This window comes from Glycine max, chromosome 11 (genome assembly GCF_000004515.6).
Source record: "Glycine max cultivar Williams 82 chromosome 11, Glycine_max_v4.0, whole genome shotgun sequence".
NCBI classification, from domain to species: domain Eukaryota; kingdom Viridiplantae; phylum Streptophyta; class Magnoliopsida; order Fabales; family Fabaceae; genus Glycine; species Glycine max.
In genome coordinates, this window is record NC_038247.2 from 12,538,071 (window position 1) to 12,547,368 (window position 9,298).

Genomic DNA, 9,298 nt, shown 5'->3' on the forward strand with positions numbered 1-9,298 from the left:
TTGTTTTGTGATTGCCATGAAATAAATAAAATAAAATAAATTGCAATAAAAATTAAATGACGATAAGATAATTAAGTAAAGATAGAAATACTATACTTGCATGGTGACATCGATCTTGATGAATGAATGTTTAGGTTTGGACTTGGAATTCTCTTGATCTACTGTAACTTCACAATTCTCTATTCATCTCTCTTGTTCATCCCCGATTCACTTATGTATTCTACCTTATCTCCCGCTTGGTGACAGATTCTAAACTACTCACCTGATACCCAATCCCTTGGACATACTGACACAAGCAATCAACATTAGTGGTTGAGAATTAGCGAGACTTAACCAAGATTATGATTTCCCTAGAGATAATCCTAATTAAGCAATTGATTCATCTTTGAAATTCAACAAGGCTCGCCAAAGCGCAAGTCAATTCCCAAATTCATCTATAAGATGCCCAATCAAATAAAAACATTAAGTACAAAAACAAATAAAGAACTCAACATGAAGTATTGAATTGATAGAATTAAAGTCAAACAAGGTTCATCATTTCCTCTCCAGTTGGAAGGAATTGCACTCATAAAAAAAATACAATGAAACCTAGAGTGTCTAATAGAATAATGGAGGCAGCTAGTAGGCAGATGTCTAAAATATAATTCTAAGAATTGTTTGGGACTTCTACACAGTTACAATGAATGTACAACCTCCTATTTATAGAATTGTAGTTAGATTTAATTAAGGACATAATCACAAGAAATTACAAAAAATAATATCTCTAATTAATTCAAGTAATTATCTTCTTCTTCAACTAATTTATCCTTGCAAAATATCTTGTTTTTGATTTTCCTAGCTTTTATCTTCAATTTTTGCAATTTCTCCTTCCAGAACTTTTTGCTGGTTTATGGCCTCTGGAGTTGTTGCCAGAATGACCTGTTTTGCTGAAAAACTATCGAAAATTCATTAAAAATAAATAAAACATAAAATTCTACCTAAGACAAAGTAAAAGCTGAATTCAAAGCTAATTTGATTCAAAACAAGGCCTAAAGTTAACTAAAATGCCAAATAAACATCACAAAATACATATGAAAATTCGGTAAATTTGACGTTTATCGACGGTTATGGGATAGAAGGGTAGCTCATATCCATATGAATCATTTAAATAAACTTGTCTCTAAAGAGCCAGGTAAAGGACTTCCTAAACTTAAGTTTGTGAAGGAAGGTGTGTGTGATGCATGTCAAATGAGTGAGCAATCTAGTGTTTCTTTAAAAGCTAAAACTACGATTTCAATTTCTAGAATGCTTGAACTCTTTCATTTAGACTTGTTCGATCCTTCTAGAACTATGAGAATAAGAAGGAACTACTATGCCATAACGATTATGGATGACTACTCTAGATTTACATGGACCTTGTTTTTACCCTTGAAAAACATTGCTTTCAAAGCTCTTCATAAAATTTCCAAATTGATTCAAAATAAGAAAGATTTAAAAATCAAATATTTGAGAAGTGATCATGATGAGGGTGAATTTCAAAATGAAGATTTTGAATCATTTTGTGAAATAAATGGTATTAATCATAATTTTTCAACTCTAAGAACTCCTCAACAAAATGGAGCTGTGGAGAGGAAAAATAGGCCTCTTAAGGAATTAGCAAGGATTATGCTAAACGAAAACCGTCTACCTAAACTTTTGGACAGATGTCCTTAGCATATCTTGCTATGTACTTAATATAGTGATTATAAGACCAATTTTGAAATTGACACCTTATGATATCTACAAAGGTAGAAAGCCAAATATATCTCATCTAAAAGTCTTTGGGTGTAAATGCTTTGTGTTAACAATTGGTAAATAGTCACTTGGTAAGTTTGATCCAAAAGTCAATGAAGGTCTATTTCTAGGTTACTTATCTACTAGCAAGACATATAGGATTTTCAAGACATATAGGATAGAAGAATTTGTGCATGTTGTATTAGATGAGACTAATCCCCAAAAGAAAGGAAAGGTACATGTTTTGGATGATGATGTAGGAAGCCCAAGATAAGCTTTTCCATTAAGCGAAGAGGTGGTCAACAGTAAGCCTCAAGAAGGACCCATATCACAAAAATTTCTTCCAAAGGAATGAGAACACAAGGGATTTTTCAATAGACAATATCATTGGAAACATAGAGAAAGGAATATCTACTAGACACTCTTTGAATTTGCTTTGTGATGTTCATGCATGATGAAATGAAGCAATTTAAAAGAAATGATGTATGTGAATTGATACCATTTAATAAGAACATGAACATCGTTGGCACTAAATGGGTGTTTAAAAATAAATTGGATGAACACGGTTTGATCACTAGGAATAAGGCAAGGCTAGTAGCCAAAAGATATAACTATAATGACTCGCCTTGTCACTACGATATCACTAACTATAAAATGTGACATTTCAATTTTAAGTGAAAGCTCCATTAATTTGATTATGAAAACCATGGTAAATTTTTCGCGATATGCATTCATCAAACAATGCACAAACACATGAATAAATACATATATACATAAACACACACACACACACATATTATATGTGTGTGTGTGTGTGTGTGTGATCGAGGCCGTACCCGAATCAAATAAACATTAAAATGCAGTAACTAGGAAGTGATCCTAGGTCGTTTCTCAATGAGCAATGATAAACCAAATGTTCATAATATACTTGCAGTAACAGTAACAAGGGGGGGGGGGGTTGTTTATTTTGTGAATTAAAGAAAAAGCGAACTGGAATACGAAATTAATAATAGTAAAAACGTGTTGTTTCCTCTGATTCAGAAGCCATTCTCTTGTCCTAGGTTATGAAGAATTCGTCCCTAACAGTTAACCACTTAATCCAACTCTATTTTAATTTACTAAGCGAAAATCAATTTAGGGTTGTCAATATGTGATTAAGCAACACATACACCAATTTACCCTTCGTTCATTAAGCACAAACGTAAGTTAAGCATAGAGGCAATTAATCGAACACTAAGCGTGCATAGATTAACAATAATGAATGTGGGTTAATTGGTGAAGGGAAAACTGCCAGGAAGCTACATTATAAATAGAATCTCGAAGAGAGTTTAGCTTCATCCTCAGAAGGAAACAACATCAGAAATTTAGCCTTCCATAATTTCAACCAAAAACAGAAAACGCAATTGAAACTAAAGACAGAAACGTAAATGAAACTGGAAATAGAAACGAGAATGAAACTAAAGCAGAAACGTAAATGAAACTAAATGCAGAAGAAGAAATAAAAACGAAATTGCAATTAGAAGCAGACAATGGAAAAGTGCATTACGTGAACAGTAACAATAAGCTAAAAAACGTCAAACCCTAAACCCTATGCTATGAATAATAGCCTAACATAATAGAATTTACATGAATCCCAAGGCTACTATTTATAAGGGTCACTCAGAGTCACTGGGCCCTATTACATTATTCTGGCCCAAAACGAAATAAACACTGAACAACATAAAATAAAATTGCAATCTCCTAATTAAAAATTAACTAAGGTAAACGTTGCTTTATTTGCCGTCTTTAAGTCCACGACCAAAATCTGGATTAAGCCCAATGCTTCATTAATTCCTGAAATTAGATTGAAAACATCAAATTAGTTGAATGAGCCCAAGTAATAAAACTGCCTAATTAATTTGACAATTGAGACTAATCAGTAATTAAAATGGTGCAAAAAGAGGTTAAGAAATAGGAGAAAATAATAACACATCAGTGTGTGTGTATATATATATATATATATATATATATATATATATATATATATATATATATATATATATATATATATATTAAACCACTATATATCCTTCAAATGTCAGAACATAATTCAGTTTTCACATATATCTAAACCTGGGACTTACATGCCCAATCAAAAAGAGTCAAGGAACCAACTAAGGAAGAATTGATAACAAAACACAACTTTCCCCAAAATAAATTCTAACATTACCCTGTTTTGCATAGGAAACTCCCCCCCCCCCCATGGTGATCAACCTGAGTCTCAAGGAAGTTCCAAATCGAGTGACATGTCCCCAAGTACAAGTATTTTTCCTCATGAAAAACTATGTGTACTTATTCACAAAGTTTACTATTTCCATGCAATATGAAGTATGAAACATAAGCATCATCAATGCACTGACCCCAGATAGTTAAAGATTCTAAGCCATCCCCTTTCTTTCTCCAAGGATGCTTAAAATTCTTTAAACATTGTATTTCCCCCTCCAAGGATATCCAACATGGTCATTGTACCCCCTATGTTCATACACAACATACATCATCACAATGACATCATCAACATTAACATCATCTAATTTCAATATCATTATTAACACCAACATAATCTCATCTCAACATTATCATCAACATTAATATCATCTCATCTCAACATCATCATCAACATCACAAGCAATCACATTCCACATACATACATATAAATTCATGCCTGGGATTCACATTCCCAAGGTCTTCAAGCAACATAAACCTTATACAACAACAATCCATAATATCACGAGATTGATATTTTAATGAAAATTCTAAATTAAAAAGGAGAACTATGGTATTCAAAACAAACTCTTATGCCCATTTAAAATTTAATAAAGAAGTAAATAGAAGAAAAAATATAAAATTTTAGACATAGTCTCCTCTGTAATTAAGACTTTTCCCAAAAAATTCCAATCATTACAACACAACATCATTGACAATTTCAATCATCAATAACAAATATATCAAATCCTATTAGTTAAAAACAATTTTTCTTGAAAACCAGCATGCACAAGAACAAACATACATCCCCATAATTGGGTTCCCTGACGCCAACTATAGTATCAAAAGTTGTAAACAAACAATAAACTCTCCCCACCTATCCACATCTCTCCATTAGTTCCTTGCGATGTTGTTCTAAAATCTCATGTTCGTTCGTCCAAAGAGCTCTATATACCAAATCAAAGATAATTTAGTATAGATTTCAAAGACAAGGTTAATATCAACTTTTGGGGTCAAATACCCATTCAATTTAAAAAGGGGCTAAAAGGGTGTTTTAAGATCCACATCAAAGAGACGTCATTTTAAAATTTTGATCACACCACTGTGACCAGGGTTCAACAAAGGTTATAAAAATGAAGTCTATTTTATAAAAAGGAAACTTTTACAACGTCTTATTTTCAAGGGTTTTTCAAAGGAAGTGTAAAAAATCCAATAACGGTACCCAGGTCATAAGAGATGCAAAGATAGGCTCAAACAAACTAGGAGAAGACTTAGAAATCATAGTTACCTCAAAGAAACCGCAAAGGGAGGATTGGAGGCTCCATTCTCTATCGAATCATCAAGTTGAGTTTTGAAGATTCTGCTCTGATTAAAGTGTTCCTTTTCGTGTAGTGGTCTTGTGGTAAGCAACGATAGCTCGTGGCTATCGCCAGTGGTCTGGGCGATGGAGGAAGAGGTTGGGGGTGTTGGGTAATTTGGGGAAGAAGATGGAAGAAAAATGGATGTTTCATGCTGCTGGACGTATTTGTAGCCTACAAGACTTGCCCAGGCGAAAGGTTGCTCGCCTAGGCGAATTCTACTCCAACAAATTTTATTGCTTCGGTGAAAATATCATATCTCATACTCTAGTAGTTATTTTAAAAATCCTAACGGTCATAACGTGAAGACTTGGGTTGTAAGCCTACTATCCCAATTTGAAGGCGATCCAACAGTTAACGAATCCAGTATTGTGGATTTACCAGAACAGGTTTAGGTAAAACTTGAAATCTCATAATTTTAACCCATGTCAATAAAACTCCACATAACTCAACATCCACATCAAGCAAATCACACATGACTAAATCAAACAATACCTCAACTCATCCAAATTAATCAAGTAATCAAATAACACAAGAAAAACATCAAACATCTATTTTTAGTTATCAAAATTTCAGGGCGTTACAATAACCAACAAAAAGGTATAGACTTTGGTGAAACCTATGTACCGTTAGCTAGAGTAGAGGTCGTAAGATTGTTACTTGCTTATGCTTATGTTATGGATTTCAAGTTTGAAGAAGCAAAGCTTCATGGTGAATCAAAGGTGATTCAAAGGTGTTTTGATGATAACAATGATGATAACAAAAGATGATGATAAAGGTGATGACAAAAAGCTAAAAGATCAATCAAGAATAATTCAAGAGTTCAAGATCTCAAGAATCAAGATCAAGATTCAAGAATGAAGAGAAGACTCAATCAAGATAAGTATTAAAAAGTTTTTCAAAACTTTGAATAGCACATGAGTTTTTGACAAAACTTTTACCAAAGAGTTTCTACTCTCTGGTAATCGATTACCATATTGTTGTAATCGATTACCAGTAGCAAAATGAGTTTGAAAAAGTTTTCAAACTGAATTTACAACGTTTCAATTATTTTCAAAAGGCTGTAATCGATTACAATGTTTTGGTAATCGATTACCAGTGCCCTTGAACGTTGAAATTCAAATTCAAATGTGAAGAGTCACATCCTTTCACTTAAAAGCCTTGTGTAATCGATTACAATAATTTGGTAATCGATTACCAGTGACTGTTTCTGATAAATCAAAAGATGTAACTCTTCAAAAAGGTTTTTGACTTTTTCAAATTGGTTTTAAGTTTTTCTAAAAGTTATAACTCTTCTAAATGGTCTTCTTGACCAGACATGAAAAGTCTATAAAGGCAAGGCTTTGTTTTGCATTTCAAAAATCTTGAATACTTATTCAATAAATCTTTTGCAAGCCTTGAATCTCTTTGAACTTCTTCTTCTTCTTTGTACCAAAAGCTTTCTGAAGTTTTCTGGTTTTCTAAACCTTGAAAACTTGTGCTATTCATCTTTTCATTCTCTTCTCCCTTTGCCAAAAAGAATTCGCCAAGGACTAACCGCCTGAATTCTTTTTGTGTCTCTCTTCTCCCTTTTCCAAAAGAACGAAGGACTAACCACCTGAATTCTTTTGTGTCTCCCTTCTCCCTTGTCAAAGAATTCAAAACGACACAGTCTGAGAATTCTTTTGATTCTTCCCTTTCCCTAATACAAAAGTGTTCAAAGGACTAACCGCCTGAGAATTCTTTTATATCCCCATTCATAAAGTATCAAAGGTTTAACAGCCTGAGATCTTTGTCTTAACACATTGGAGGGTACATCCTTTGTGGTACAAGTAGAGGGTACATCTACTTGGGTTTGACTGAGAACAAGAGAGGGTACATCTCTTGTGGATCAGTTTTAGTGGAGGGTACATCCACTAGGTTCAAAGAGAACAAGGGAGAGTACATCCCTTGTGGATCTTTGCTTGTAAAAGGATTTTTACAAGGTTGAAAGAAATCTCAAGGACCGCAGGTCGCTTGGGGACTGGATGTAGGCACAGGTTGTTGTCGAACCAGTATAAAAACTCTTGTGTGTTTGTTTCCTTCTTCCCTACTCTTTTACTTTCCGCTGTGCATTTAATTTCCGCTTTTACTTTCTGTTAAGTTTCTCTTCTACTCCTCATTCTCTTAACAATTTAGTAAAAGCCTTAAAAGAATAATTTTTAATTAGTAAAGGTTTTGGAATAATTAATTCAACCCCCCCTTCTTAATTATTCTGAGGCCACTCGATCCAACAAAGTTATACCAATTGGATGCCAAAAGCAATTTCCTAAATGGATACATTGAAGAGGGAGTTTATGTTTCCCAACCTCCCGATTTGAAGGATCATAAAGATCCAAATCAAGTATACAAGCTTAAAAAAGCTCTTCATGGACTTAAACAAGCACTAAGGAATGGTATGAGAGACTTAGCAACTTCCTTCTTAAACAAAAGTTTGAGAGAGGAAGAGTCGATAAAAACTTTTCATCAAACAGTCCTCTCATAGCATCTTACTTATGCAAGTTTATGTGGATGACATAATTTTTGGATCCACTAACAAATCTCTTTGTGAAGATTTTATGCACAAGATGTAGGGGAGCTTGAAATGTTAATGATGAGATAGCTAAACTACTTCCTTGGTCTCCAAGTGAAGAAAATAAACCATGGGACATTTCTCCATCAAACAAGTATTGCAAGGAACTTCTCAAGAAGTTTGAGATGGATAAAAGCAAAAAGGTTGCAACTCCTATGGCTACTAATTGCTACCTTAGTGCTGATGAAAAAGAAAAGTCCATTGATCAAACAAAATATACAGGTATCATTGGTTCCCTACTTTATTTGGTTGCAAGTAAACCAAACATAATGTTTAGTGTTTGCATGTGTGCATGCTATGAATCTTGTCCTGAGGAGTCTCATTTTTTTCCAGTAAAAAAGATCATGAAATACCTTAGAGGAGCATTAGATGTTGGCTTATGGTACCCTAAAGGTGTTGAGATCTCTCTTGTGGGATACTTAGCTTCAGACTTTGTTGGATGCAAACTATGTTGGACAAGTGGCCTCAGTTATCTTAAGAAGAGGGGTTGAATTAAGATACAAAAATTATTTCCAATTACAATTTAACTCTCTTTTTGAATTAACAATGCACCCTTAATATGAATTACTCAAAAGACAATTCAAAAATAAAATTCTTTAAAGCAAAAGATAAATAGCAATAAACAAAAGAAATTTAAGGGAAGAGAGAATGCAAACTTAGATTTTATACTGGTTCGGCCACCCCCTGTGCCTACGTCTAGTCCCCAAGCAACCTGCTTGAGATTTCCGTTATCTTGTAAAAAGCTTTTTACAAACTCTGAACCACACAGGGATACCCTTCCCTTGTGTTCAGATATCCTTATAACTTAAGAGACCCTCAGTCTCTTAAATAGATCTCTTTGAATAAGAAGAAGAAGAAGAATTTTCTCTCTTTAAGAGAAGGATATTACAATTGAAGATCGATCAAGATTCCTTATTGAATTTGTAAGTATTTTGGCCAAGGAATATTTTGAGAGTGATAAGACAATTTGGTTTTGATAGGATAAGACAATGTTGTTCAGAAAAACTCTAAGGAATTTCGTATCCCAAGTCACCTATTTATAGGCCTTTGATGGTCATTCAAAAACTTCTTGAACAGTTGTGAGTCTTGGGAGTTATTTTCAAAAATTCCTTACTGGTAATCGATTACATAAATGTGGTAATCGATTACACAGTTAGTTTATGAAGAGTTGTGACTCTTCAGACTTGAAATTTGAATTTTTTGTGTTTGGTAATCGATTACACAAATGATGTAATCGATTACAAGCTTTTAAAATTTAAATTCAAATTTCTAAAAGATGTTACAAACAATTTAAACTTCTAGTAATCGATTACATACCTTGTGTAATCGTTTACAGGCTTTTAAATTCAAATTCAAA